Here is a 10136-nt window from a genome sequence, read left to right on the forward strand (position 1 = left end):
GGTGGTGAGCAACCTGCCATAAGGTTGACTCTGTGTTTTTGTGTTGTGAAGTGTTTGTGGTGTTTTTGTGTGTTGAGCTGTGCAACAACTAAGTTTGAGCCGACGTGTATGACCTTGATCTGAAATGTGACTGTTAGGCTCTTTGTATGACATCTTAGATACTCATATGTTGAACATTGCTAGTCTGGAAAATAAATTGGTGAACTAAGAAACTGAAAGTGTAGTCATGTGTCATGTGTGTATAAGTTTTTCTTGTAGGTTAATGCTAGGAGAAGAAACTAGAACTTGCCCGAGTAGTCTTGCTTAAATCTGAGAATAACTGGATAGGAACGGATCAGTATGCCATTTTTGCTAAGCCATCGAAAAAGCCAAAAATAAAACAACCAAATAAAAAGCGTACCACTTGAACCCGATTTGAGCCTAAAAACTAATGCTGTTCTTACCCACTTGATATCATATCTTTGGTTCCCGAAGATACGATGCCACAAATCAGGCCAAAATCCTAAGTTGATGGTGATTACAACCCGAGCAGAAAGGAAAAGTAGAAAAATAAGGCTCACTCAGTCAGCTTGAAAGCACAATATATGCAATAAAAATCTGAAAAAAACAAAAAAAATGGTGTGCAACAATAAAAAAAAAGAGAAAAAGAAAAATAAAAAGAAAAATAAAAAGAAAAAGAAAATAATGGTTGTTGGGATGTACTGAAATGAAAAATGAGGGAAAATCTTAGAAAGAGTTGTGTGCGAACCAAACTTTGGAGAACCAAGGTCTAGGTCACTCACAAACCCAAAAATCCATTCACTAGCCTGAGCCTATGTTACAAGCTGATAAAGTTGTATAGTGATCCTATTCCAGTTGTTTGAAAGATAGTGCGTAGAAAGCAAGGGCAAGCCTATGGTCTTTTGTTGTTAGTGTTAGAAGTTCTTTGAGAGTGTGAGCATAGAACTTAGTCCCAATTATCATAAGTGAGGGACTTCTTTGGTGTGAAAACACAGTGATTGCATTTGATAATTAGATTGTATTAGCTAATAGTCCACATGCATAAGCATGATCGACTGTGAGTAATGGGATGTCATATATTGATCCTTTCATGTTAGATTAATGGTTTTGGGATACAAATTGTGGTTGAGATTGGTGCTGCATAGTTTCAAATGGTTTTGAATGTTTGAGTGCTAAATGTATTTTTTTTCATCACTTGAGGACAAGTAATGGTTCAGAGTTGAGGGTGTTGATGTGCCGTGAGATCTTACCACATTTGATGCTCAAAGATAAGGATTATTGCGAGAATCAAGTGTATTTTCACGGATATGAATGCAAGCTGGAATGTGGGATTCTGACGCCCAAGTGAAGACCACGGAGCCCTAGATGGACCGTGGTCCTCCTGACGAGTCGTGAAGATGCTCGTAGTTACTATCCAGTGGGCATGCTTTTCAGGGTCAAGGTTGATGTTAGCCAAGTAAAGATCATAGACACTCAGACGGGCCGTAGAGATCATGATGGGTCGTGTTAGGGCTCGTAGAGTTGAACTAGTGATTAGGCGTCAAGGAGTTAAAATGAGAGCTGACCAAGTGAAGACCACAGACACCCAGGTGGACCGTGGTCCCTATGCCAATCCGTGGTGCTTTTCCAGTGTGCAGGCCTTGAAGACCCAAGTTTGGATAAGTGCCAAGTAAAGACCACGAAGGGCTTCACGGACCGTCAAAGCACTTGTGAAGTTGCGTGATAGATTAGTCCTACTTCGAGTAAGATTCTTTTTAGACACTTTATTTGAATTAATTAGGTTGTATTTTGTTTTTATCTTGTCATATCTGGAACGAGCGACTAAGTTTGAAATACTCTTGACTTTGGTTTTTATTGATTAACATTGAATCGCTCTTTGAAGTTTGATTTTGATTTTCTCAATATCAAGCGTTCATTGAATTTGCAGATTTTCGTAAATGAACTTTCTTAATGTTTTCATTACTAATCTATGTTCATTTAGTAGAACTCATGAGTGGCTAAACTCTAGAACTAGGGTTGTGGGAACTATGATAGAAATCTAAATGGTAATTTGTAACACGAGTAGAGGGTGAATTGTATTTGCAATATTTAACTCAGCTTTCGTTATTCATTTGTTCTAATGAGTGCACGCATTAGAGTCAACCTGTACCTATCAATTGTTCGAGAGAAAAGAGATAGTTGGGAAAAAACAGAGTTAATCTGATAAAATGACGTTAAAGGTTGAGTTCGAGAGAAGGGTAGAATTTGTTTATGCTCAAGGACCGAGAGGAATTGAGTGAAAATTATCTAACTAGACGGAGAAGTGTTAGATATATTCAAGTCGCTTATAATTTGCAAAGACTAAATTACCTGAAACTCAGTTACAAATGAATAATAGATGTAATGTCATGGGAAACACAACCTGGTTTTATTTATTTATCAAAACAACTTTAGAATCAAAACACAGTTAATTGTGAATCCGGATCTGGTTTGAAAATCTTAGTTACTAAAACATTACAGCTATACCCAATTTACATTCTGTAATTGTTTTCTCTAGGAAATAATAACAACATTTGGCTAAACGTGACAGTGAAATCATTTTTGTAAAGAAATTCTCTGTGGGATCGATGTCAACTCATGTTGACATCTACAAATTGACTTCGACCGTTTATACTTCTTAATTGAGGTGTAAGTTTGGACGTATTAATGAGGGGTTTAGCCACAAATTATAAAAAGGAGGATAATATTACCAACAATGTTTTCCATAAGCTGGGTGGCAAAATCCAAGTCTTTACAATGCTCCGAATTAGATTAAAATCAAAACCCAACTTAAAGTTTACTTAAAAACTCTAGGAGTAGTGTTTGAAATCAAAAACTCTGAGAAAAAACTCTCAAAAACTCATAACAGTCGAGCAAAATTTCAGAACTGGAAGCTCTCCCTTTTCTCTTTTCGAAAATCAATTTATACATTCCCTGATTTTTCCGTTCGGGGTCATTCAGTGAAGTTAGTCGAGCATCGCCAACCAAGTCGGCGATGCGCCAAGTGTTCTTCTCCATCGCCATTTTTCCTTGACTCTTCACCATTCAAACCCTGTTATTTTAGGTGATAAAAATTTGTCACCGATCCATTCGACGGTTCGCCGAAGGTCCAATTCCATCGCCAAGTTGGATTTTCTCCAGGGTTGGCACGCTGTAACTTTTGGCAAGCTGAAGTACCACTCGACGAGTTGCCGAGATGTCTTGGCAATCGTCAACTTTCCTTATCTTCATCTTTTTTCAGCTTTTTCGCTCGTTTTTGCCCGGTAATGTCCTTGCCTTGCTCTTTTGCCTTCATAGCTGCAAATTAGCATTTAAACATCAGTTTAGACCACAAAATAGGCATCGAGGACACTAATTCTATGAAAAATAGGCCCTAAATAAGTCAAATTCCCAGACTTATCAACACCCCAACTTAAACTTTTGCTTGTCCTCAAGTAAAATACAAGATCCGACAGTTTAACAAGGATGTCTTCACACAGTGCAACCCAAGACTCAACATGAATGCACACAAGAGGTTCAAACTACTCATGCAATGTTCAATTGTGCATTCTGAGTTTCAAACTGTGACTAACCATTATAAAATAGAACTCAAGCTCACAATGCTTGCTTCAAGTGCATGTTCAAGCTCAAAAAAAGAATTCAAATGCCCTCACACCAAAAATGATTCCATGCTCAAACAAAACTCATAAAATTTCAAGAATTTTGGAATCAAGCACAACACTCACACTCCCAAAGATAAACACATGCATGACTCTACCCATAGGCTTGCCTTTATTTTCCAATCAACATTATTTTCAGCTCACTCAAGATAAGAAAGGTCTTTCAAGGCTTGTAATGGGGCTGAGGGTAACGGTATGATCATTTTGGTTTAGTGGCTTCTCCCTTCATGAAGCATGGCCTGCCCTTCACTTTTTCTCCTTTTCTTTCACTATTTTTTTTCCACATTCCACCCTACGATCTTTTAAGCATGAATCATTGGATACCCCATACCCCATTTCTTTTGTCCACTTCACAAACTTTATTTCAACAATTCTTTTCTTTTTCAATTTTCTTTCTTTCACATTTCTCTTTTTTATTTTATTTTTAAATGGAAGGGTTCTATCTTTTCCAACATGATCCTTCAAGGGCAAATTTTTCACACTTCTTGACTTTCCTCCTTTTTCACCACACCCACAACTTAGGCTTTTGGCCTATGTTGTCTATTCAAACAAACCAATGCTTCATGAAGGTTATAGGTTATGGGACAAAGAGGTCAAAGCTATTCATGTTTCATCCAAAGAAAAGGATAGGCTCAAATGGTGCCAAGCTAGGATCACACTCTCACAAAGTGGTCACAAAGAGGTATGATAGCAATTTTGGTTCACTCTCCACAAATTGTGCCTAAGATCATCTCTATCATTCGCTTACGTTAGTCAACTGAACTAATGAGGAAAGTTCTAGGTATTATGAAGAACATATTTTAAATAAATCTCACCACACACGACATTCAACAAAAACATCAAGCAAGACTCTACAATTTTCAGCTTGCAGGCAACTATCATCATAATATATCAACTCAACAATCGGCTAGTCACAATGAGATGTTAGGAGTTCATATGTGACTTATGCCACACAATTTGCCTCATCAAAGCCGTACACTCATATCGTTTAATCTAGAGCACTATTCAACTCATCGGTATTGATCACAACCATCACTCGAAATAACAAGAGAATAACCACATTCACAAACATCATGAAGTTGCAATTTTTTTTAAATTGGTTCAAAAACAACATTTTACATTCAAAATAAAGGACCAACACAATGGATCAAAACCAATATATATCAACACAATCCAGCAGTCACAAAAATCATCACACAAAACACATAATATCCAGAAAACAACCCAAAAGAGGTAGGTATAGAAATATATCACCCCGCCAAACTAAACTGGCAATTGTCCTTAAATGCCAAGAAAAAAAAAACTAAACAAGAACATAAAGAGAGGCAAACATCCTCCTGCCAGGCTAAGCCTGGGTGAACTCTGCATATCGGTGACTCCATCTGTCGGGGAATCATTACCCGACTCTAATGCATATTTCGCTCTACTAGACCCACCATCGAAGTGTCCCTCAAAGAAGCTGCCACAACCATCTGGACCATAGATCCCCCAAGATCCTTTAGATCATTAATGAGTCCACAAATTGGAATCATTTAGGGTTTTGTTTTGATAGAAATAGTGCCCTCATATGCTTAATTTGTCTCAATATCTAATGAAAACTCTTAAGTTTCAGGTATTTGAAGTTTTAGTGGAAGCATGGACACTTAGGTGCAAAAAGGAACAAAAAGGCTGAAAAGAACGAAGAAGCTGAAGCCTGAGCATCGCCAAGCACACTTGGCAATTCACCGAAAGGATGCACTCCCCCCTTTGTTCCAGTACGCGAAGCCCTAAAGGAGAAGGATAAAAAAGGTGGATAAAGGAGCAGTTGGTGCATCGCCGAATAGTTTCGTGAAACAGTACTATACCGTCCAATGGTCCAGAACGTGAAGATGTTGAAGGCAAGCACGAAACGGCGATGAAACAGAAGAAGGGCGAGTCGCCGAGTCATTCGGCGACATCGACTAACCTTGCCGAGCGATCAACCAACACTAATTTCTGAAGTCTATAAATACAAAAATCTTTATTAATTTAAAGAGTCGAACATTAATTATAAATTCACGAATAGAATAGTACTTTTTGGATATTTCTCTCAAGTTTGGAGAGGGTTTTGGGAGACTTGAAGAAAGAAGGATTTCATCTTCCCCAAGTTGGAAGTGGGTCTTCTCCATTCTTCTTCCTTTTCTTAAATCAAGGTTGAATTTCTTATACCCATTTGATTTTAGTATCATTTTAGGTGTATTTTGTTATTTCTTGATGTGTGGCTAAAAACCCCCATTTTTGGGATGTGATTTAACAAATATGTGTTGATATTGTTATTGGGTCTTGCTTGCTGATAGGATATATGTATTTTAATGGTGATTTCACTTAGTGGTTGTGGTTTAATTTAATGGGTTTGTAGTTGCAAATACAAAACCACCCATGTGTTTTCGGCTTGCCCGAGAGGGAGGTCGCGAAACCAAGACCGCTAAACTGATGGCCTAAAGAGTGGGTCGACATGAGGTTCAGCCAGAGAGGGTGAGCCCTAGTCGCATATACTAACACTCAGCTCGAGAGAGTGAGTGGGGTAAGGCATAGGCTGGCCTTCATGCGGCAAATGGGTGTCCGAGAGGAACACATTTGAAACGGGGTAAGTTGCCTGAGAGGAAACTTATTTCCATCTAAAGCTTATCCTAGTCACTATTATCTTGCAAATTTCCTATCAAAAACATGTACCCAACGATTTATCTCAACTTGTATTGCGGTCACACCCCAAGAACTTTTCCCCATACTTGATTTTATTGTTATTTTTCGCTGTTTTTACTACTTGTGACAAAACCCCCAAATCGATATTTGACACTTTTCTGTCACCCCCCTTATGATTTATTATGTTTTTAATCGTTAATATCTTTAGCTATGATTAATTAGAGCTAAACTTTATTTTTCTATCAATTCTCAAAACCACTTCCTTGGGACACGACCCCAACCTTTAGTTGGGTTACTATATTATCGATGATCGTAGACACTCAAACCGTAGGTTAGTGTTGTTGGTCACGATAAGCATAAAAATGTCACCGCTGCCAGGGAGTGGTGTTATTTGAGAATTTTTAGATTAGTAGAATTTTTGTCTTTTTAGTTGTAGTCTAGTTACCTAACTCTTAGAAAGTCTACCTTTTTTGTGTGTTGAGCCAGGATAATGAGTGTACATGATGGAGATGGTGGACCAATGGATCACCTCCCAGTAGAAGTGATGAGATTCAGGGATCACATCTTGAACTTCAAGCATCTAGAAGGAGAACCTTTTCATGAGTCATGGCTGAGGTTTAAAACACTATTGATACAATACCCAACTTATGAAATACCAGATATAGGAGTCTGAATCCTAGAAACAAAGGGTTAATCGACCAACTTATGCCAGGTGGTCGTAAGAAATATCCCTATGAGACTGCAGCCAAATTCCTTGATCTTGTGGCGAAAACCAACAAGGATACTGAGAAGGACCAGCATTTGATCATTTTGCTGGGTCAGATGGATAACTTGACCCAAAAGGTCGAGGAACTGGAGGTGATGTCCAAAGAGAAGAACAAATGCAGACCACCTATTTAGCAGGGAGGATCTATGGACATTGAGAATAAACATATCGAAGATATTTTAGTAACCATTCTTTAAAAGCTAAATGAGCAAGATAGAGTGCTGGAGAAGGTTAAAGAAAATGTAGAAGTGCTAAACCAGATGAGCGGTTCTCACTCTAGATCCATCCAGCTGATTGAAACTCTCCTGGGTCATGTAATATCTCATCTCCATCAAGCACAAGGTAAGGGGTCGCCATACGATGTTTTGGCTAACCCCAGAAGTGAATTTGGGTGCTAACTCGCATCATGCCACGACGTTAACTAAGGCGCTGTTTGGGAGGCAACCCAAAGCCCTTAATTACTGTAATTCTGTTATTTTTGAAATAAAGGTGATCTGATTTTGTAGGATTGGGTATGAAAAGTTTGTGAAAAAGTGTAGGATGAATTACACAAGTCCAACTGGTGAATCGCCGACAGATCGACGACTGCTACCAAGACCGCCATTTGGATCCTCGCTTTGACTGAGGGTTCTGTAAAACTCGGCAAGATAGATGAGCATTCGGTGGATCGCCGAGTAGCGAAGCAAATGCAACTAATGTCGCCGAATGGATAAGATCTGGATAGATTTTATAAAACCACGAGTCTGAACTTTAATTTCAACCTTTTTCATACTCTCTCACTCTCGATTTTCACAAAATCACACCTGCTTAACATTTTTAGAATTTTTGCACCTCGTAACTATTTTAGCTGCTTTAGTAGTGCTTAGATCTGTAATAACCGGCCGCCTAGCATCACAGTTTTGACCTAATCTGACCAAAAGGTTGGTTCTCCAAACTCTGCATTTAATTATGATATTTATGCTCTCATTCCAAGTAATTTTATCCTATGTCATGTGTTGTGCCTCTCTGATAAATTTAGGCTATTCAGCGTGCTGAGACGAGCTCAACAAATCACTTGGCAGTTCGGCCAAGGGACTTCATCTCGCTTTTAAATTTATACTATTCGTAGTCAATGTTCCGTAACTCTCGGCCAAAAGCAATGATCTTCAAATGCAGTCGGCGACTCGCCAAAGGTCTCTTTAGTTTCCCTTTGTCTGCATTCCCGAACCTTTCTGCACTACATACTTCGGCGGTTAAAGCCGTGATCGCCAAAGAAACTTGGCGACTCGCCGATCTATCCGGCATGTTTGTCTGTAATTGCATCCCTCTGAACTTGATTTAGTTGTTTTAGCTTATTCCGGATCCTTTGCAGAAATGGCTAGATCTAAAGTTGCAGGAAGAAGCAAGCCACCTAGAAGTAAAACAAAAGGGATCACAATCAAAGAGGATGCAGACGTGTTCACAAGCAAAGTTGCTAAACTTTCCACAAATGGTGAAAAAGGGAAAGGCAAACACAAGATCCTTGAACTGACAGATGCAAGCACTGACAGTAATGACTTTAATAGAAATAACCCCAACCAATCTAAAAGAAAAGATGTGGGTCTTGATAAGGAAGATATACTAATAGCACAGAGGGCCGAGCGGCGAATTAAGAAGCGGAATGATTCATCTAGGGCCAGGACATACCAGCCTATGACTACTACACTTTCAGTTCCAAAGCAGGCAATGGTATTGACACCTCCAATTCAAGGTCCTCCGCCCAACTCTATGAATCAAGTAAAGGCTGATGGGCTGAGAAATTTTTTAGAGAAAAAGCGTCTGTCCATAGAAGGGGTTATAGACAGGCACCCAGAGATAATGGAGTGTCTGAGATACCACCAGTTTCAAATCTTCACCAAACCCCGTGGCCGTTATATTCCAAATTGGGTAAGAGAATTCTACAGTGCATACAGTGCACTAATACCCCAGCAAAAGCAACTAGCAGCAACCTTCAAAGAAGTTGACTATGTGGTTGTCAGAGATAGAAGGGTGAAGTGTGATAGGGAGGAAATCAACGCAGCCTTGGGCCTGTCCACAGACATTGGGGATCACTACTAGTACTTGATTAGAACAAAGTAGCTGGATGATATGAAAAAGTGGTTAGCCCCACTAATTACAGATGAGACTCCCAAGTGGTTGGCAGAAGGAGTTCCGATTGAAAAGAAAGAACTAAACATAGCAGCAAGGTTCTGGTTCAGTTTTATCAGCAACGCAATTATGCCATCCCAGAATGAGTCAATCCTTTGCCTCACCAAGGCAGTTTGCCTGAGTTGCGTAATAGAAGAAACTCAGATAAATTTGGGTACAATCATCGCTTCAGAAATACTCATGTGTGCAAGGCAGAGCCGAACCTCACTTCCATTCCCAGTCTTGATCACATAATTATGAAAATGAGCCCAAGTGCCTCGAGAAACCAAGAAGGATGTGGAAGCGATACCCACAGCCTCTACTTATATCTGGAAGATCGAAGACAAGTACCTTAAGGATCAAGCAGAAAGGAAGAAGGCAACAGTGATGGAGTTAGTCAACACAGAATCATCACCTGCAAAGACATCTCTGCCTACTCCGGCCCCTGGGCCTTCAGGTATATCCATTGCCACTGATACTCCCGCTGATACTCCAGGTTCTTCTGTTGCTGCACAATCGCCAAGACCTACTACTATTGCTGCTGTTTCCCAGCTTCCACTCACCCGGATGTCCCTACTCTGGATGAGACAGCTGGCTCTTTCTGCAGATCGTCGAGCTGCTAGCCTAGAGGCCTCTGTTCCAGACATGATCTGAATTGCCTTAACTGATGGTATGACACCTCTAAGCACTACCATTGATTCCCTAGCAGCCAGAATAGTGATGTGTGAGCACAACCAAGGGTCCACAGAGGAGATGATGGCATTAAAAGCTGCCATTACTGAACTAAGAAAAAATGTAGAACAACTAAAGGCCACCGATGTGTCCATGGTCATTGGAACAGTGGAGATACTAGACATGCCTGAATTTCCTCAGAAGATTAATGGACA

This window comes from Solanum tuberosum, unplaced genomic scaffold (genome assembly GCF_000226075.1).
Source record: "Solanum tuberosum cultivar DM 1-3 516 R44 unplaced genomic scaffold, SolTub_3.0 scf00002, whole genome shotgun sequence".
NCBI lineage: Eukaryota > Viridiplantae > Streptophyta > Magnoliopsida > Solanales > Solanaceae > Solanum > Solanum tuberosum.